The sequence below is a fragment of the Oncorhynchus gorbuscha genome, linkage group LG16 (genome assembly GCF_021184085.1).
Source record: "Oncorhynchus gorbuscha isolate QuinsamMale2020 ecotype Even-year linkage group LG16, OgorEven_v1.0, whole genome shotgun sequence".
NCBI lineage: Eukaryota > Metazoa > Chordata > Actinopteri > Salmoniformes > Salmonidae > Oncorhynchus > Oncorhynchus gorbuscha.
The window spans coordinates 46,947,966-46,970,120 of record NC_060188.1 but is presented as its reverse complement, the minus strand read 5'-3'; the positions used below and the strand labels follow the sequence as shown (position 1 = coordinate 46,970,120).

At 39.8% G+C, this 22,155-nt stretch overlaps 1 protein-coding gene across 2 annotated transcripts in view; it reads right to left on the bottom strand.

Moving 5' to 3' along the window:
- The window catches only part of LOC123999706 (double C2-like domain-containing protein beta), a 323,615-nt gene extending 321,993 nt beyond the window's left edge, over nt 1-1,622 (bottom strand). For both annotated transcript variants that reach the window (XM_046305710.1, XM_046305711.1), the window contains exon 1: nt 1,369-1,622. The gene's annotated coding sequence lies outside the window, so the exon portion shown is untranslated. The remainder of the gene's footprint in view (nt 1-1,368) is intronic.
- Nucleotides 1,623-22,155: the final 20,533 nt, after the last annotated feature.

The window sequence follows — 22,155 nt, the reverse complement described above, 5'->3', positions numbered from 1 at the left end:
ACATGTAGCCTATAGCCTGTTTTAGAGAAATATCATCATTGAATATTGCAAGCGCTTTTATGGTGTGCTTATATGCCCCCTTTATTTATCCTATGGTTGTGACTTGGTTTACAGGGAGAATACGGTAAGAACAGCCCATGTTCTGAATTCTGTTGCTATTCATTTCAAAAGTGCTGAACAAATAGTTGAATTGACTACTTCTGTCTTAGCTCGCTCATTAATGTCTTAATCAAAATGTTCCGCTCATCGTTCCCTTTGAATTGTTTGTACATCGCAATTGTCCGTAGAAACCACATTTGTTTAAGCAAGTCAGCCATGTCAGCTATTTTTTTTAAAGGCAGTAAATGAGGCTGAATGAACTGTTTTGCTGTCAGACAAGGCTTCGCTGAATGCCAAGTGTAGCAGTTGTAAGGATTCACTCCATGTGCTGAAAAGAAAGCTGTGCTTGACAGCTTTATGTAAGCACTAACAGTTTGTGGGCACCGTTTGTCACTATTATTGTCCAAATAATGTATTGTTTAGTGTTGTGTTTTCCCCACCAAGATTTACATGCTAAAATTGCCACTGGGTGTAATAAATTGCGTCTGGCAACATAAATCGTTAACGGTTTAAGAACCAAACAGAACGAACCGGCAGGGACCTACCTGAATTAGTCCATTATGAACTCTCATTTCTGTTGCAAAATCTTTTCCGTTTGGAGTATAGGTTTCTGTTGCAAAACACTTCGCAGGAAACGAAACGTTTTGCAACAGAATAGGCATAATAAATAGACCCCAAGCGTTGCATAGATTCAACAGGGGTGTATTCATTCTGGCGAATCTGTTGCAAAAAGTGTATTCAACGGTAGCAAACAGAACGGATAGGGACCTACCTGCATTTGTCCAATATAAACTCTAGTTTTGTTCAGTTCTTAAACGGTGAACGGTTTCCGTAATGAATACATCCCAGTTATGCTTCTAACAGATGGCTAATCTACCTGCATTAATTGCTCGTTTCACCATGGAGTGGAGTTCAGTCCGCTAAAACAACCTAAACGTGACGCGTTTCTAGACAAACATGTTACCTATACAGTCAACTACACAGGATTCAGTGGCTCTTGTGGTTTACGTACCGTACTAATATGATGCATTTTCTACGCTCTAAACCAGCCTTTCTAGTTGAAAAATGTATTGTATTGACATTTACATTGCACTTAAATGTTCAGGCAGCTATTATACTGATGTATGAAAATGACATATGTTGGCTTTTCTAGGCCCGTGTGAATGTTTGTATGCATTTAGGTATTGTGCACAATGTGCCATGAATTGTAGCTCACAAAAAAAACATTGCTTTAGCTTCCTATACTATGAAGAGGTTAATTTACTTTACCTGCGTGTCCGGAGGTTATTAGCGGGTCCTTGCAGGTTTTCTCTCTGCTCCAGCTGCTCCTTGAACTTCACGTGAACTCTGGTACCATAAAAACACATCAAATTCAGGAACGCTTTGGAATTCACGGTGGACTTTTCTACTGTTTCCTCTAGCCAATGTATTCGAAGGGATATGGGAATGAGCTTTTTTTTTTGTCACAGGGAGCAAACGACAACCATGCAGTGCTCTCGTGCTTCCTTGTTCAGTTACCTTTACCAGTGTGAAGCTAGCCACAATAAGGATTAGCCACACCAGTGGAATTTGCTGTTCGCCTTCAAATTAAAAGTCACCCATTGAAAGTGATTCAAACGGATACAAATAGTGGAATCATGCCATATTTTAACTAAATAATGTTACACAAGGTCGGAATGATATCATAAAAATACAATAATTAGTTAATTTGATGCAAAAAAATATTTTGAAATTGCACTGTAGATGTATTAGACTTCAGAATTGCATTGAGGCATACAAATAGTGGAATATATGTTATAAATAGACGACTTATGTGCACTGTATAGCCTAATGGGCATTGCACTCATGAAATGGGGGTATCAGCCTACTCAGTGACATGCACAGAGCAAACTGTGTAGAGTTCACACAAATATTAGCATATTAGCTCTTATTGCAGGACTTTGATTGTGGGAAATCACCTTCTTGAATTGATTATAAAGCCATTGCGGTCATCATAATTGTGTATAATGCAAATATTGTATTTAGAGCCTCAAAGTATTAAGAAATAAACATGTAAATTAAACATTAAACAATGTGTCCACAAATATAATAAATACAACTCTAGTCTGAATACATAAGTGTGTTCACTAATAGTATAAATACATTGTTTAGTGTTTAATGTACATGTTTATTTCTTAATAATCCCTCTGGGACCTGTGATGCAACCTCTGAAATCACCATACAATGTTACAAATGAAGAAACATATCCTATAAGTATGTTCTACTATCTCAACATTTAAAAATGTTGACTTATATATCTCAAAATTTCAACTTATGCATAATTAATTTTGATAGTATCTCAAAATGTGTAGATAGTATTGACATAAAAAAATATATATTTGGGTGACGGGAATTGGCTCCCATAGAAATCACCAAACAATGTTACAAATGAAGAAATATATGTTATAAATAGACATGTTTATTTGAGATGGAATACACTGATAAGGAGTTGAGAATGCGAGAAAAATCATTTGCGAGACCAGCAAGTAGCGGCGGCAGGCTGGATCAGCTGGATCAGGACTCAGGGGGGTAAATGACAAACAAGTAGTTTGTTGTCTGTAGCTGGTCAGAAATCTAATCTCTCTTTTCACCAAGGCAGTGTTGTTCAGTACAGTACAATTTGGTAATTGATTCGGTCATAACAGGGCTTGCTAGAACCACTTCAAGCCCAGCTATTTTAGCTAGCTAGCTTAATTGTTTACTATACCTAAAATGCACTGTAGTCTAATGTTATAGCTAGCTAGCTAACTAGTTTCAGTGCCTCTCATTACGAGCAAAAATTGCTACATGTTTTGATGATGATTTCAGAGAGTAAAGTAATGACTTTGGCTTTATGACTGTCATGAGAATTATGTTCTCAGTGTTAATAACCCAATTCAATTATACTACTCAGTCTGCAACCCAGAATTTGTAAGATACTGGTCGAATGAAACAGACGGAGTCCAGGCTAAATAGTCAAAAATGTATTCATGAGCGCGCGAGTTTGTTGTACAAAACCATTCATTTTATACTAGCTCCTTACGCACATACTACTGCACACAAACAGTAGGTATCCTACGCACATACTGTATAAATGCCCAGCCGACATAGATTAGGGACCATGAGAAGCACTCCCTGTCCTTTCCCAAATCTCTCAGTGGCCCCTAGCCAAGGTCGGCACTGAATCTTACTCAGACAGTCTGTGTTTAAGATACTATAGAGACATATTGTACAGATATTGTTCTACCCTAATTCTGACTAAAACTACACACATCATTTATTATAATTTTACCGACTAAGACTACACACATCATTAATAATAATTTGATGATTATAATGAATTTCATTGATGATTCTAATCAACTGAAAATACAATTATATAGAGTGTGGCAAAAAAAGTATTTAGTCAGCCACCAATTGTGCAAGTTCTCCCACTTAAAAAGATGAGAGGCCTCTAATTTTCATCATAGGTACACATCAACTATGACAGACAAAATGACAGAAAAAAATCCAGAAAATCACATTGTAGGATTTTTTAATGAATTTATTTGCAAATTATGGTGGAAAATAAGTATGTGGTCACCAACAAACAAGCAAGATTTCTGGCTCTCACAGATCTGTAACTTCCTCTTTAAGAGGTTCCTCTGTCCTCCACTCGTTACCTGTATTAATTGTACCTGTTTGAACTTGTTATCAGTATAAAAGACACCTGTCCACAACCTCAAACAGTCACACTCCAAACTCCACTATGGCCAAGACCAAAGAGCTGTCAAAGGACACCAGAAACAAAATTGTAGACCTGCAACAGGCTGGGAAGACTGAATCTGCAATAGGTAAGCAGCTTGGTTTGAAGAAATAAACTGTGGGAGCAATTATTAGGAAATGGAAGACCACTGATAATCACCCTCGATCTGTGGCTCCACGCAAGATCTCACCCCGTGGGGTCAAAATGATCACAAGAACGGTGAGCAGAAATCCCAGAACCACATGGGGGGACCTAGTGAATGACCTGCAGAGAGCTGGGACCAAAGTAACAAAGCCTACCATCAGTAACACACTATGCCGCCAGGGACTGAAATCCTGCAGTGCCAGACGTGTCCCCCTGCTTAAGCCAGTACATGTCCAGGCCCGTCTGAAGTTTGCTAGAGAGCATTTGGATGATCCAGAAGAAGATTGGGAGAATGTCATATGGTCAGATGAAACCAAAATAAAACTTTTTTGGTAAAAAATCAACTCGTTGTGTTTGGAGGACAAAGAATGCTGAGTTGCATCCAAAGAACACCATACCTACTGTGATGCATGGGGGTGGAAACATCATGCTTTGGACCTGTTTTTCTGCAAAGGGACCAAGACTGATCCGCGTAAAGGAAAGAATGAATGGGGCCATGTATCGTGAGATTTTGAATGAACACCTCCTTCCAGCAGCAAGGGCATTGAAGATGAAACGTGGCTGGGTCTTTCAGCATGACAATGATCCCAAGCACACCGCCCGGGCAACAAAGGAGGGGCTTCGTAAGAAGCATTTCAAGGTCCTGGAGTGGCCTAGCCAGTCTCCAGATCTCAACCCCATAGAAAATCTTTGGAGGGAGTTGAAAGTCCGTGTTGCTCAGCAACAGCCCCAAAACATCACTGCTCTAGAGGAGATCTGCATGGAGGAATGGGCCAAAATACCCGCAACAGTGTGTGAAAACCTTGTGAAGACTTACAGAAAACGTTTGACATCTGTCATTGCCAACAAGGGGTATATAACAAAGTATTGAGATAAACTTTTGTTATTGACCAAATACTTATTTTCCACCAAAGATATTCTCATCCAACATTGGCTCCTCGTAGCTAAAAGATACGGAGCCATCTCCTAGGCCTTGAGGCCTATATTCGTCATCCCACTGGCCGGAGCTCGGAATCGGTCCATACCTCACCATCTGTTGCGTCATTGACCTCTCCAGAGTCCTGGTGACCAAGCCTCTCACACAGGGGACCAAACAACATCCACACAGAACCAAAACACTCATACAGGTGAAAGTCGCCCACAACACAGTGATTATGACATATTTCCATTTCCCAAACACACTGTCAAACAAATTTGTTAGAGAATTATCCACCCCCGAGTTTTCTGCTAATTCGTGGGCTAATGTGGTTAAACCAGCCAGGGCCTTGGTCACTGATCCGTCTGGAGCTGTGTTATTAAAACGTACAGCAATGAACCCCAATCATTCCTCATACCCCGCCCTTTTCTGCCAATTAACACATCGAGAGTCAGTCTATTTTACTAGGTCATGAGGGAGGTGGTGGATAATTGGTCAGAGAACCCCTTTACTGCATCCCCAGTATCATTCACGAATCTCTGTTGATTATAATAGATGTCATTAATCAAATCCACATTTTGGTTTATTGTCAACCACCAAAAGAACGTAGTGGTAAAGTCTTCACCTATTTGATTCATAGCTTTGAATTAATTGGTAACTTCCCTGAGGATGCCAATAGCATCCATCTAGACTCCCATCCTGGTCAAAACTCCTCCTACGCCTACTTTAGCCTCCTATAAGTGGCCTCTGATGAGCAAGTGCCTAACCTTTCTGGTAGTTTCTGTCGTATGCGTCCTTTGCTGGTACGAGCCCACTCTACATCAGTTATAGGGTCTGTGAGGTTAAGAATTGTCTCCTGTACTTCCCAAACCTAAGTCAGTCACATTACCGATTACCTTTCAGCCATTAAAATCATCTAAGTTCTCGGTGCCATTCTTGTATCTATAACACTGGTACTCACCAGGAGTTAAAGTGAACCGAGGTGGGTTGGCCGAGTACTTCAATCTGGCCAACCCAATCCCTGTAAAGTTATTGGCTTTCCTAGGGAATTGTTTAATGTTTACCTTAAATCCTACATTTTGATCTTCTTTGATTCCTTATTCTGTAAGTCACTCATCAGTGTATTATATAGTTTATCTTTTACTTCTTATCAATGACAACGGCGTCATATAATTAGTACCGGCAGGTGGTGGATCTGGATGTATCAGAAAGGTTAACAAAACTATGATGCAGCTCAGAGCCCCTACTCCTCCCAAAAACCGCCAACCCACTCCTGCCCTTAGTCGGTCTGCTAGGTACCACCCCAAAGTCACACTTCTAGGAGCCCCCCCCCTGTAACAATTATCTGTCAAGTGTCTTATCTTCTTTGGTTTTGAATGCCTATGTGCTTGTCTGTGTAAATAGTAACCTTTCCCTCCTTTCATATTCGCGGGCACTCGTCAATGCTACTATTTCGACCTGTTGTTAATCATTTCTAGGCAATCGTTCAGTGTCTAACACCTTAGTCCCTGAAACTAACTAAGCTTTCATTCCCCTTTTGTCTCCACTCAGTAACTGTTATCTACCCATTCTGTGTCACTTCTAACTGTTTCCTCATGCTACTCCCCAACAATCAAGGTCTCAGCAGTGCGGGGAGGGCTTCTCCGTCTGCCCTTCCTTCTATCTATCTGTCCCTCGTTCTCATAACAGTCAGTATCAAATATGGGTTGTTTCCAAATATTGACTAAATGTCTCACTGTCTCCCTGTCTGAACTCATGGATTTTTAGAAAAATCACCTGCCTATGGTGGCAATCTCTAATGTTATTACATAGTTTGATTAAGGTTATCTCGATGTTCTCAATGATCCTGGATCACCACAGATGTTATATATCTCTGTCCTGTTGGCTTGGATTAGGGTCTAAATCCTTAACATACATCTACCATTAATCCAAGGCTATGCCATTTCTTTGTTCTCCATGGTGCAAATTACAAATATGTCAAAGAACTATAAACTCGTTCATAATTATCAATTACACAAATGACATTAAAATCAGTATCACAAATGACCGTAAAATCATTATCCAAATGGCCCGCCCATGAGGCTGATCAAATCATAAAGGAAAGCCATGATAAAGGTCAAAAGTCATACCACCCTTTCACAGTAGTGTTTCTTACTATATTAGACAAATTTAAGAAAACCCATCAAACATTTTCTACATGTTTTATCCCAGGTTCCCAGAACATTCCCTTTATCTAAAGAATTCACGTGTTTAATTCAAACTCAGAAAATAAAACTTCTAATAATCCATATGTGATATGTGTGTACCCTTTTAAGATATCGTCTCTAGGAAAAATGAACCCAAGAATCAATAACCAGATACTATCACAAACTTTTATCCGACATCAGTCAATCCATAAGAATAAAAACACATTTCGATGGGCACAACTCTATCACAATTATCTCTCCGCTATTATTTAGAATTCATTAGATTTGGGCAAGTACTGACTGATGGACTCCCCATCCCCCTGCCTACATTCAGAAACCCTGGAGAAGTCTGTGTGTCAGTGATAATAATCCCTCAAGTTATTATACAATTCTGTAATTTTAACAACGTAATCGCCCTCTGCTGCCCATGGAACTGTAATTAAATTGTTATGGCCGGGCAGCCATTGCCCTCGCACAGCTGCCCAGTCCTTCCCCACCAACTGCCATACCGCTCTCTCCACTTCTCCTGTGTTTAACTTGAAGCTGGCTGTCAAACCTTCTAGATCCTTTCTAAATCCTTCTATGCCTGTTTTAGGGTGTACCATTCCTTCCACCGCTCTTTCTACATCCCTATGTGTCCATGCCCTATACACTTCTAAAATGGGTCCTGCGTCCCCAGCCCTGGCTGCCGTCTTCTCACCACCACTGTTTCATCATCGGGATTCTCTCTCCACGCCTGGTCTATCAGGGTGGGATACAATTTAGGCTTATGAGAGACCTCCAGAGGAGCCGTGGGAGTTATTGTTCCTAGTTGCTGGCCACTTACATCTTCCTTCTTTTTTACCTCCTTTTTCCTTTCTCCCTCTGCTCTCTTCCTCGCCTCGGCTAACCATACCCTCGCTGTGTCCAGCCCCTCGGCCTGTTGTTTATCTGCCTTGTCTCCACATGCCTTACGTATCTGTCTTATCATTAGTTCCAACTTTTCTATGTCTAAACGTCCATCAAATTCATACTCCTTCCTCCACTTTTAACAGAAGTCGACCTTTCTTTTATCTTTTAAATGCATATACGGCTCATCTCGGGTTAATTCCGGAACCTCCTTTGAGGATTTGAGGATTTACTGCCCATTGTTAGTAAACCTTGTAGTTACTATGCTTATTCTCAAACTCTATGTGTATGTATTTCTATCATCTATGTATATGCTTTTTACCGTTATCCAACTACTATAGATGCTCTCCTGCCTAACTATGTGTGTGGTCTCTTTAATCTTTTACTCAGTTGCTATCGACCTTTTCTAATGTGTATATCTCCTTTCCATTAGTTTACATAGGTAGTGGCCACAGATAGTTCGGTAGTAGCCCCTGATACCTCGCGTCATTCACGGACACTCTAATATATTCTTGATCAGGTTACAATTAGATCTCAATATTCTCTAGTTTATATTGGTACTGCAGATACCCAGCGTCATTACGGGCCCCCTTCTACTGCTGCCTAGGTGGCTCTACACCCAATTCCTATCTTCCTATTCTTGTATAGAATACTTCATTCCATTTCAAACTTTTCTCGACAAAAAATCCTAAAGACAGGTCACCGGATTAGAATGCCCTATGGGAATTTTAAAATCAACACCTAAACAACACAAAAACAATCCAAAATATATTTCTGAATGTAGCCTGAGTGTCAATTCCCCAGAATTCGTGAAAAAATATTTACTGACCTTGTCTCGTAGACTGGGAAAAGCAAGTTCTACACTAATTCTGACTAATAATACACACATCATTTATTATCATTTTACCGACTAAGACTACACACATCATTAATAATAATTTGATGATTCTGGTGTATTTCATTGATGATTCTAATCAATTACATACAATTATATAGTTTCAGGGTGGAATATTCTAATCATTCATTTAAACATATAAATTCCATCAACAATGACTCCTATTAGTCTTGGAGTAGCTATACCTGTGTGTTGTAGCTATCTAGCTAACGTGTGTCTGTGAGATGTCTCATATTCTGCACCATGCTGCTACAGTAGGAATATAGACAGTACACAACCATTACCCAATAATGTGTAATGCCGTTTTCATCAAGGGGTGTGAATACTTTCTGAAGGAACTGTATTTACATATACAGTACCAGTCGACGGTTTGGACACACCAACTCAGGGGTTATCTTTATTTTTACTATTTTCTACATTGTAGAATGATAGTGAAGAGTTCCAAACTATGAAAGAACAATTATGGAATCATGTAGTAACCTCAAAAAGTGTTAAATTAAGATGTTAAGAACATTTTATATTTGATATTCTTCAAAGTAGCCACCCTTTGCCTTGATGACAGCTTTTCACACTCTTGGCATTCTCTCAACCAGCTTCATGAGGCAATCACCTGGAATGCATTTAAATTAACAGGTGTTTCTTTCCTTCTTAATGTGTTAGATCTGTTGTGTTGTAACAAGGTAGGAGTGGTATACAGAAGATAGCCCTATTTGGTAAAAGACCAAGTATGATGGCAAGAGCAGCTCAAATATGAAAAGATAAACAACATTACTTTAAGATAAGAAGGTCTGTCAATACGGAACATTTAAAAATAAACTTTGCAAGTTTCTTCAAGTGCAGTCGCAAAAACCATCAGGTGCTATGATAAAACTTGCTCTCATGAGGACTGCCACAGGAAAGGAAGACCCAGACCCGTCTGCTGCAGAGGATAAGTTCATTAGAGTTAACTGCACCTCATAAATTGCAGCCCAAATAAATGCTTCACAGATTTCAAGTAACAGCCACATCTCAACATCAACTGTTCAGAGAAGACTGCGTGAATCAGGCCTTCATGGTCGATTCTGTCCTTTGGTTTGATGATTCAAAATTTGAGATTTTTGGTTCTGCCCGCCGTGTCTTTGTGAGATGCAGAGTAGGTGAATGGATGATCACCGCATGTGTGGTTTCCACCATGAAGCATGAAGGAGGGGGTGTGATGGTGTGGGGGGTGCTTTGCTGGTGACACTGTGGGTGATTTATTTAGAATTCAAGGCACACTTCACCAGCAATGGGCAAGAGTCTCAAGTTTAAGTTTAGTCTGCAGGCTATTCCATAGGCAAGGAGTGTAACAGTCAAAGGCAGCCATACCCAACTCTGTGGAAATCGCATGGGCCTCAAGTGTAATCCAGGCTTCAGACCTGGTTTTAGGTATTCTAATTCTAATATTGATGAGTGTTGATAAATAAGAAGGTAGCTTATATTAACTTTCCTGCAATCAAATGAGAAAATAGCTCTCTAGTGGCCTCATGGGTGGAATGTTAATATTTATCATAATTTCATAGTTAATAAACATGATTAATTTTTAAAAATACTGAAAATACGGTCAAACGGTTTTGTTATATTTCGGTCTTCTGTGATGTATATAAAGTGTAATATTGGGATGCAAACTCAAAAAAAAAAAACATGGGTGTAAGGTGCATACCGTTGTTTCAAAGTAAATTGGTTGAAGACTAATAATAATATATAATATAATAATAATATATAATATAATAATATAATATAATAATAAGAAACACACTGTGACCCTGATTTAGCCCACTGCAGTAAAACGTTGCACAAGTTTGAAATCAGCAAGGAATTTCTGCATAGCTATAAAATCTGTAGTTTTGACACATTAGTTTAGCATTCATAACAGTATCATCCGCATGTAGCTAAAGTTGACCATTTTTAACCGATTGACCGATGGTGTTTATATAAATAGTGAAGAGAACAGGTCGACCGCTGTGTGTGGTACAACTTTATGTATTTCAATCATATTGGCCTGAGTTCTGTCATGTCAAGATAATCATGAAACGATGAACAGCCATCAGAGCTCAGGCCTATCGAGGAGAACTTATTCAATAAAACAGCATGAACAGCACTATCAAAAGCTGTTCATAGGTCAACAAACAAAGCAGCACATTTCATTTTAGGAATTGACAAGATCATTAACAACTAAAGTGGTTGCTGTAGTAGTGCTATGCCCAGGCATTAAACCTGATTAGTTTATATCCAAAATACATTTCTCAGGTAAAAATAAAAGCACAGTTGTACATTTACCAATGATTCAATAATCTTAGCTAGACAATGAAACCTTGAAATGAGGTGATAATGATTAAGATCACTACTATCCCCTCCCTTATGGAGTGGCAGCACAAGACCTGATTTCCATGTCTTTGGAATATTTCCTGATAACAATGTTAAATAAAAAAATGTGGATTATTTAGCCAACAATGATGGGCGCACTAAGCAGACCAGGATCTAATTGCTCGGCCCCTGCGGATGTCCTATTGTCTATTGCTAGCAAAGCATCCAGGACTTTTTCTGTAAATAACCAAAAAGTAAAGCTTTGACTATCATTTCTCTGATCATGCAGCACATTTCCCCTATCAGCAGCCAGCCATATATCATTGTGAATAGGCTTAGTTCTTCCAAAGAGATAGGCCGCTTAAATAAAATGGTGATAAAATGCATCAATGAAGGCATTTTCTTCTGTAATGAGGCCAGTGTCTGAATTCATTTGTTTGGCAGAGAGGAGGAAGTAGAAAACTCTTCAGGGATTTGACAGTTTTCCAGAATTTAGCAGGGTTCCCATTATAATCTGAAAAAGTGGTTACACAATAATCAGATTTAGTCTTTCTGATTTGTCTTACACAATAATTTGTAGGTTAACCAGATTGGTTATATTGTATGTCAAGTCAAAGATTTTACAGCTCAATGTTCTCTCTGTGGTATAATATTAGCTGGCTAGCTAAGTTCGAAAAGGAGACAAACTCGGATTTTAGCTAGCTACCATTAGGACTGCTAGCTATTGTTGATTAACTTTTTTAGCTAATAACAACATTGCCATCCATTTGACGACATGATAATGGTGGCAAAGTTGTTTCCTACTAAATATTTTCCTACTTTAGCAATGTCATATTTAAAATCAAAATCAAATCAAATGTTATTTGTCACATGCGCCGAATACAACAGTTGTAGACCTTACAGTGAAATGCTTACTTACAAGCTTAACCAACAATGCAGTTTTAAGAAAATAAATAAATACAAACAGTCTATGACTACGGTGAGAACAGTCTATGACTACGGTGGCTGGAGTCTTTGACAATTTTTAGGGCCTTCCTCTGACACCGCCTGGTATAGAGGTCCTGGATGGCAGAAAGCTTGGCCCCAGTGATGTACTGGGTCGTACACACTACTTTCTGTAGTGCCTTGCAGTCAGAGGCAGAAAAGTTGTCATACCAGGCAGTGATGCAACCGGTCAGGATGTTGCAGATGTAGAACCTTTTGAGGATCTGTGTTATTTAGGAGAGGGATTCGGGGGGCTGCTGAGCAATGTTGATGGCTATATCGGTCCTCTAACACAGGACTAGTAAAGGCAGAGTGCACTACTATATATATATATATTTTTTGTTTACAATTTATTATTAATATTGTATTTTTATTCTGATTTTTCAGGGGGTGCTGCATCACCCTCAGCTCCTCTACTTTCCGCAGCTATTACTGTGTGTTTGTGTCTATCTGGCAGGCTTTCTGCCAGCCTGTCTTGGTGTTCCAGATGTGACTGGAGGAGTGGTGGTGGGCACTCATCATCCTAAAGTTAATCTATACTGAATACAAATATAAACACAACATGTGAAGTGTTGAAATAAAAGGTCCCAGACGCACAAAAAGCTTATTTCTCTTAAAGGTTATGCACAAATTTGTTTACATCCCTGTTAGTGAGTATTTCTACTTTGCCAAGATAATCCATCCAGGATTATCAGGTGTGGCATATCAAGATGATTAAACAGCATGATCATTACACAGGTGCACGTTATGCTGGGGACAATAAAAGGCCGCTCTAAAATTTGTCACAACATTTTTGTCACAACACAATGCCACAGATGTCTCAGGTTTTGAGAGAGCATGCAATTGGAATGCTGACTGCAGGAATGTCCCCCAGAGCTGTTGCCAGAGAATTGAATGTTAATTTCTCTACCATAAGCCACCTCCAACATTGTTTTTAGAGAATTTGGCTGTACGTCCAACCGGTCTCACAACCACAGAACGTGTGTAAACACGCCAGCCCAGGACCTCCACATCCGGCTTCTTCACCTGCAGGATCGTCTGAGACCAGCCATCCGGGAAGCTGATGAAACTGAAGAGTATTTCTGTCTGTAATAAAGACCTTTTGTGGGGAAAACCCATTCTGATTGGCTGGAGCTGGCTCCCAAGTGCCACCCATGTCTGCGCCGCTGCCCAGTCATGTGCAATCCATAGATTAGGGCCCAATGAACGTATAAATTGTGTATAGAGCTGGCATAATCCACTTTCCTGCATTAGAGTTGTCTGTCCTTCACAATACATTTATATCTGAACGTTCTATAGAGTTGCTCTTGAATAAGTCCCAGATGTGCCAAAGAAGACTCCACCAGAGTCATAGAAAGGTGGGTTGAATGCCGTAGTCAATTGAATTCGATAGTTAAAGAGACTGATGAATATGTTCAAGTTTATTCAGAAAAGCATATGCCTATTTTACAAACACAGAAACAGAGGGATTGTGAATCATCATACAAATGGAACAGTGGTTGTTAACATTTACAATCTTGCAACATGACAAGTGAAAGAATTGCAACGGCATCCTACTTCTCCTGGGAGACAGACCGTTAAAGGGTTATTTTTGTACCCAAGTGTTTTGAGTTGGAGAAAACCATCCACCATTACTGACCCACATGGGAGGGAGAGATCAATATGATCTGAACAACGTCCAAGTAGGCTGAATGTCTTCTGTCAATTTCCAGCTGTAAAATGAATCTTTCTTCACAGAAAAGCAGGTTGCAAACTGGAATGGAATGCACAGTATTCAGTTTCTATGGATCACCTACACTGAAAAATTAAACAATCAAATTAGTAAAATTGACCCTATTACCTGCCCAATTGTTGAGCTGCAGTTTAATATGGTCAGTTACCTGTTGGTAGGAATGCCGAGGTGAAGATGCAGAATGCATGTTGGGACAGAGGGGGAAAATGTGAAACGTGAATATCTTCAACAGATTTATTTTTAATTTTTACAGCAGTTCCACAGGAGAAAAGTTTTGGTCATCTTTACCTTTGACCCTCATCACATTTACACATACAGGAATTGATGGAAAAACAAGGTGAAATGGTTGCCATGTACAGTATTGCGGCACATAACATTTAAGGTCAGGGTGAGACAACAACTGATATCCTGTGAAAGTAAGGTCAAATTCATATGTAACATACCTCCTATACCATAATACAAATGTTGGTGATCGTGTGGTCAACTATACTAAGGTATAATACCAGTAATACCAATGTAAAATGATCTAGTTAGTTCTCTATAATCTGTACTTTCAGTCAGCCAAAGGCAATTGACTACATGAAAACCACAATCTCACTTACATTTACACAGGCAGCCAAATTCTAATATTTTTCCAATAATATTTTGTTTTTTACCAATCAGATTCGCGCTTTGCCAATTATTGGGCAAAATATTAGTATTGGGCTGCTTGTGTAAATGCGGCCTAAGGGTGGTATTCTGATTTGAGAGCTGTGCTCTTAAATTCCTGGAAGTTTAGTGATGCAGATCATAACTCAAAATGCCACCCTAAGGGCCCATATATACACACAGCCCTGCTGCTGTTTCCATAATACTAGACAGATTCTTTATGAACCATAAAGAATGATAGAGGACTCTATGGCCCCAAAAAATAGTTTTAGCATGGGCAGCGCCATTGATGATTTTCACCAACTGGATGGGACTACTTATTGGTAAAGGAAGGACCACAAAATTCCATCTAGGTCATCAGGAGGAATCAGCCAATATAGTTAGTGCTATCTGGGATCCTTACCTAACTTTAACTGTTTTACATTAGAACTTTAATGAAGTGACAGAGTTGGGACATCCCAAGGATACCGTTTAGAAATTTCAGATGAAATGTACTCATGAGTAAACATCCCATAACTGCAGGTGGAAGTAAATCACTAACCTTGGATTTATAGTTGTTCAAACAAACTCCAGGGGGCAGTATGCACCCTTCCAGATTATTTACCAACTCATAGTAATAAAATGAGAAAATGGATTACTTCAAAATGGAGATGGCCTCACTGGCGGTGCCTGTGAACACAGACGCCATAATGTGACAGATACAATGAAGAGTGCTCTATTGTTCTCTTTTGCCATGAACTGAAAACAAAACAAACAGATACAGTGCATTGGGAAAATATTCAGACCCCTTGACTTTTTCCACATTTTGTTACACAAAAGGCTTATTCTAAAATGGATTAAATAATTTCCCCCCCTCATCAATTTACACACAATACCCCATAAATGACAAAGAAAAAAAGAGTGTCCTAGACATTTTGGCAAATATATTAAAAATAAAAACTGAAATATCACATTTACATAGGTATTCAGACCCTTTACTCAGTACTTTGCTGAAGCACTTTTGGCAGCGATGACAGCCTCGAGTCTTCTTGGGTATGATGCTACAAGCTTGGCACACCTGTATTTGGGGAGTTTCTCCCATTCTTCTCTGCAGATCCTGTCAAGCACTGTCAGGTTGGATGGAGAAAGTCACTGCACAGCTATTTTCAGGTCTCTCCAGAGATGTTCAATCGGGATCAAGTCCGGGCCACTCAAAGACATTCAGAGGCTTGTCTTGAAGCCACTCCTGTGTTGTCTTGGCTGTGTGCTTAGGGTCATTGTCCTGTTGGAAGGTGAACCTATGCCCCAATCTGAGGTCCTGATCGCTCTGGAGCAGGTTTTCATCAAGGATCTCTCTGTACTTTGTTCCATTCATCTTTACCTCAATCCTGACTAGTCTTCCAGTCACTGCTGCTGAAAAACATTCCCACAGCATGCTGCTACCACTACCATGCTTCACCGTAGGGACGGTGCCAGGTTTCCTCCAGACATGAAGCTTGGCATTCAGGCCAAAGAGTTCAATCTTGGTTTCATCAGACCAGAAAATCTTGTTTCTCATGGTCTAAGAGTCCTCTAGGTGCCTTCTGGAAGGTTCTCCCATCTCCACAGAGGAACTCCAGAGCTCTGTCAGAGTGAGCATCGGGATCTTGGTCACCTCCCTGACCAAGGCCCTTCTCCCCTGATTGATCAGTTTGGCCTGGCGGCCAGCTATAGGAAGAGTCTTGGTGGTTCCAAACTTCTTACATTTAAGAATGATGGAGGCCACTGTGTTCTTGGGCACCTTCAATGCTGCATACATTTTTTGGTACCCTTCACCAGATCTGTGCCTCAACACAATCCTGTCTTGGAGCTCTATGGACAATTCCTTCGACCTCGTGGCTTGGTTTTTGCTCTGACATGCACTGTCAACTGTGGGACCTTATATGGACAGGTGTGTGCCTTTCCAAATCATGTCCAATCAATTGAATTTACCACAGGTGGACTCCATTCAAGTTGTGGAAACATCAAGAATGATAATTGGAAACAGGATGCACCTGAGCTCAATTTCGAGTCTCATAGCAAATTGTCTGAATACTTTGGTAAATAAGGTATTTTTTTTTGCAAACATTGCTAAAAATCTGTTTTTGCTTTGTCATTATGGGGTATTGTGTGCAGATTGATGAGGAAAATGTTTAATTTAATCCATTTTAGAAAAAGTCAAACGTTCTGAATACTTTCCGAATGCATTGTATATCCATCTACTTGTAGGACAAAAACAACAAGGTTAAGGCAATCTTTCAAATGGGCAGGCATTTCTCACAGGGACAAAAATGACACAACATGATAGGTAGGGATTTCATGAATTGTAGGGATTTCAATTAATGGTTGCTGGGCTTAAACTCAATGCTTCTCTTTTCATCTTTCTCTTAATTCATATCACCCTATGACACTGTCCTTACTCTGTAATAAAGTGACACACTACAACGTAGTTAAAATGCAATATATTCATCCCGACTGTAAGTGCACTAGACCAGGGCTGTCAATATCATTTTGCCTCATGGGTGGTATTCGGCCATCACTGGGGGCTGGAGGCCCGCACTGAAAATTGGTTACATTTCCTCAGCGTCCAAAAAATACAAAATAAATAGTCCATCATGCTCCCTGACTGCCTGTCGTTTTGGTGATTAAGCTAGACAGATTAAAGAGGTCCATAAATGTAGGTCCAATATAATTTCTATACAGTTTTGATTGTGTCTTTTTTTTTACTCAAGCCAACGATTTCAATGCCGTCCGTGGGTAGTTTGAGTATAAATAAATAAAAATAACATTTAAACCGCCCGTATGATTGACACACCTGCACTAGACAAAAAGGATACCTACAGCTGCAGACTCTCAACCTGAACATGAAGACTTAACTTAAGAACTATCAAGACAGAGAGAAGATAGTGGGATTATGCAGTGCTATGGAGGGGGAAGCATGTATTGAATGCCACACTCCATTAATTACTGTAAGTAAACCAAGGTTATTTTACTTTAAACCCATCTTTTTTTACCCTTTTTCCTCCCCAATTCAGGAAGCAAAGGCCGAGAGCCGTGCATCCTTCGAAACACAACTCGACTGCACCGCTTCTTGACACAATGCCCGTTAAACCTGAAAGCCACACCAATGTGTCAGCGCTAACACCGTACACCTGGCACCGTGTCAACTTGCATGCGCCCGGCCTGCCACAGGAGTCGCTAGAGCATGATTGGATAAGGACATCCTTGGCGGCCAAACCCTGCCCTAACTCGGACGACACTGGGCCAATTCCCCCGGTCACAGCCGGCTGCGACAGTGTCTGGACTCGAACCAGGTCACTGCGCCATTCAGGGGGCCACCTGTAAACCCATTTCAATATGAAACTCGAAAACTATTTCTCACAATGATAAAAGGGATCAATTCAATGACATGCAAATGAAACAACGCAAGAAGCTTGTACTGACTTGTCTTTTGATACATGAATTGACATGAAGAATAAGACATTTCTAAATGTAACTTATTGCAACAAAAAACTAGGAGAATACTGTTCTGCCCCTCAAACTGGAAAGTTTACCCTAAAGGCTGACAAAACAAATAATAAAAAAGGTACCTCACATTTCAAAATGATTGGAATTTATTTTACATTTGATTACCATAGTTGAAATGCTGCATCGCGGTTGTAACTTGTGTTACTTTTAAAAAGTACATTCAGTAAGTGTGTCAATAGCGAAACTAATTGTAATACAATTGTAAAAACAGAGGTAAATCAAAAATGGATTAATCATTGCCAGTGAAGCACTTGTCAGATTCTGTAGATCATTCTACTTTTACACAGACACACTTTTTACACAGACACACATTAAAACATAGAGTGCTTCAAATAGAGCACAACCAATTATGAACATGTATACCTGTCGTCAGCATACACAATTCAAGGAAAAAAATGAATTCTTTCTGCCCTGTATGACACGCTTTGAAGTCAGCAGCATCACACAAGCTTAATTTGAAGCAACAAGCTCATCTTAATGGAACAAATTGTGAAAGGGAAGAAGATGGAATTTGATATTTGCACCATATTGTGGCAACCAATTTTCCTGAAGTCCACTTGACATAGCCAGGCCTCTTGTCAGTTAAAAAGTAACTTCCAGGTGCTATATAAGGCTTGTGGCCTCCAACACTCCTGAGGCAAATAAGCCTGCTTTTATTTCCTTACACACACACACACACACACACACACACACACACACACACACACACACACACACACACACACACACACACACACACACACACACACACACACACACACACACACACACACACACACACACACACACACACACACACACACACACACACACACACACACTAAATTTGTGCCAGGCAACTGGTGCCAGAGCAAATCTACCTTTGCAAACTATCAGAATGCAAGTAAGAATAAACCACTCTAGAACACACAAGTGAATGATGAACACACAGAGGGAAGAGAAAGGCAGAGAAATCATATTTCAGACGGCCCGATGTCGAAGGTAACCAAAGGCTTTTGACCGTACACAACACATGGACTTTCATAGGAACTTCTATTTCCCTGATGATTATGTGAGGGTCCAATGTGGGAAGTAAATGGGACAAAGAGGGGTGACAATCTCACATCAGGACTTGCTTTGCTGATATCGCATTTGTCACCAATGGGGTTTCAGGCAAACTGTTTCTGTACTGAATTCAAGAGTTCCTACAAATATTTACACAGTAGATACAGGCACTTATATGTCATTGGCTGGAGTGACCCAACATTGAGAGTTTTGCACCCCTGTAGTTTTTTCAGGGTTCAGTAGGAAACTGGACATGATTTATTATTCTACCTTCTCCTCAGCTATAGTTCAGTTATGGTGGAGATCCTAGATTTCTTCTTAACCCTATGATGAGAGAAAAATGAAATTCATGTCACTGCAGAATCATCCCTCTAACCTTACTAGTCTGTCACAGCATGCAAATAAGAACCCCAGTGATTTTATCCTGAATAACAATGTCGTGGAAATTCCTTACTGATCCGAGTCAACTGTAAAAACAGGAACAACCAGATTGTCATAGTGCACAGGCATTTCAGGAATGCTCTGTCATGGATACGGTCATCTGACACCTCAAATCTCAGTGTTATCAGTCAGTGAACAAAATAAGGCTAGACAGTGTTACCTGAGAGATTTGTCTGAGCTAGATCTTTTCACAATGGCTGTAATGCGATAAAGTTGACTAGCGGTGTTTTTCTATATATTGCATTGTGTTGTACTTTTTTTGCTCTGGCATGAAGTTTCACCTAGATACAGATCTAGGACTAGCTACCCCTTCCCCAAACTTTAACCATTTGTGAGCAAAATGCTAAACTGACCTAAGATCAGTCTAAGGCCAACTTCACCCTACACCGACCTTTTCAGGGCAGAAGTTGTGATTGGTGGTTGTCCGTACTTTCTCTGGCCGGCCCTTGATGACTGCATAACAGAACATGGTGATGACCATCACAAATAGGAAGTAGGTGGTATGCATTAGGTGCAGATTGATGACCAAGCGGTCATCCTGCAAAGAGAGACATATCTTTAGCATCAGGTAAACACTTTCTCATGAAGGACGTAAATAGTGTACTTGGAAACTAGCTATTTCATCTATCAAAAAAGCCAACAGAACCCCCCATTCATCGTAATTTCATATATAAAGAATGTTTTAGAAAAACTGGTTAGTATCTGAATTATCATAGTGCTCCCCGAGGACGAATTTGGTTAAAGTAAATGGTCCTTCTGTAGCTCAGTTGGTAGAGCATGGCGCTTGTAACGCCAGTGTAGTGGGTTCGATTCCCGGGACCACCCATACGTAGAATGTATGCACACATGACTGTAAGTCGCTTTGGATAAAAGCGTCTGCTAAATGGCATATATATATAATTGAATTGCAAATAGTGCAATATTACAAAAGCACATTATTTAGTCATTAGAACCATATTAGCTAATGTGCACTTGGGGATTTAGATGTACAGATGCCATTCTGAATGTATTATAACATTTAATTGGAGAGAAAACATAAGGAAGATAAAATCACTCATTCAGGATATATGAAGTACTTGAACGGCGAGTCAAAAGTTTGGACACAAACTCATTCAAGGGTTTTTCTTTATTTTTACTATTTTTTACATAGTAGAATAATAGAGAAGTAGTCAAAACTATGAAATAACACATATGGAATCATGTAGTAACCAAAAAAGTGTTAAACAAATCAAAGTAGCCACCCTACTGCCTTGATGACAGCTTTGCACACTCTTGGCATTCTCTCAACCAGCTTCACCTGGAATGTTTTTCCAACAGTCTTGAAGGAGTTCCCACATATGCTGAGCACTTGTTGGCTGCTTTTCCTGCACTCTGTGGTCAAACTCATCCCAAACTATCTCAATTGGGTTGAGGTTAGGTGATTGTGGAGGCTCGGTCATCTGATGCAGCACTCTCCTCCTTAATCAAATAGCACTTACACAACCTGGAGGTGTGTTAGGTCATTGTCCTGTTGAAAAACAAATGACAGTGAGACTAAGCGCAAACTAGATAGGATTGCTGAATACTATGGTAGCCATGCTGGTTAAGTGTGCCTTGAATTCTAAATAAATCACAGACCACACCAGCAAAGCACCTCCACACCACATCCTCAATGTTTAACTGTGGAACCACACATGCGGAGATCATCCGTTCACCTACTCATTAGACCAAAGGACACATTTCCACCTGTCTAATGTTCATTGCTCGTGTTTCTTCATTGCTCGTGTTTCCAAGCAAGTCTCTTCTTCTTATTGGTGTCCTTTAATAGTTATTTCTTTGCAGAAATTCGACCATGAAGGCCGGATTCACGCAGTTGATGTTGAGATGTGTCCGTTACTTGAACTCTGTGAAGCATTTATTTGGGCTGCAATTTCTGAGGCTGTTAACTCTAATGAACTTATCCTCTGCAGCAGAGGTAACTCTGGGTCTTCTTTTCCTGTTGCAGTCCTCATGAGAGCCAGTTTTATCATAGCACTTGATGGTTTTTGCGACTGCACTTGAAGAAACTTTCAAAGTTATTTTTAAATGTTCTGTATTAACTGACCTTTATGTCTTAAAAATGTTGGACTGTCATTTATCTTTGCTTATTTGAGCTGCTCTTGCCATAATATGGACTTGATATTTTACAAAATAGGGCTATCTTCTGTATACCACCCCTACTTTGTCACAACACAACTGATTGGCTCAAACGCATTAAGAAGGAAAGAAATTCCACAAATTAACTTTTAATTGGATTGCTGTATGCACCTGTTATTTGAAATCCAGGTGACTACCTCATGAAGCTGGTTGAGAGAATGCAAATAGTGTGCAATGTTGTCATCAAGGCAAAGGGTGGCTACTTTGAAGAATCTCAAATATAAAATATATTTTTATTTGTTTAACACTTTTTTTGGTGACTTACATGGTTCCACACCTGTTATTTCATAGTTTGTCTTCACCATTATTCTACAATGTAGAATATCATTTAAAAAAAACGTTTTAAAAAAACTAGAATGAGTAGGTGTGTCCAAACTTGACTGGTACTGT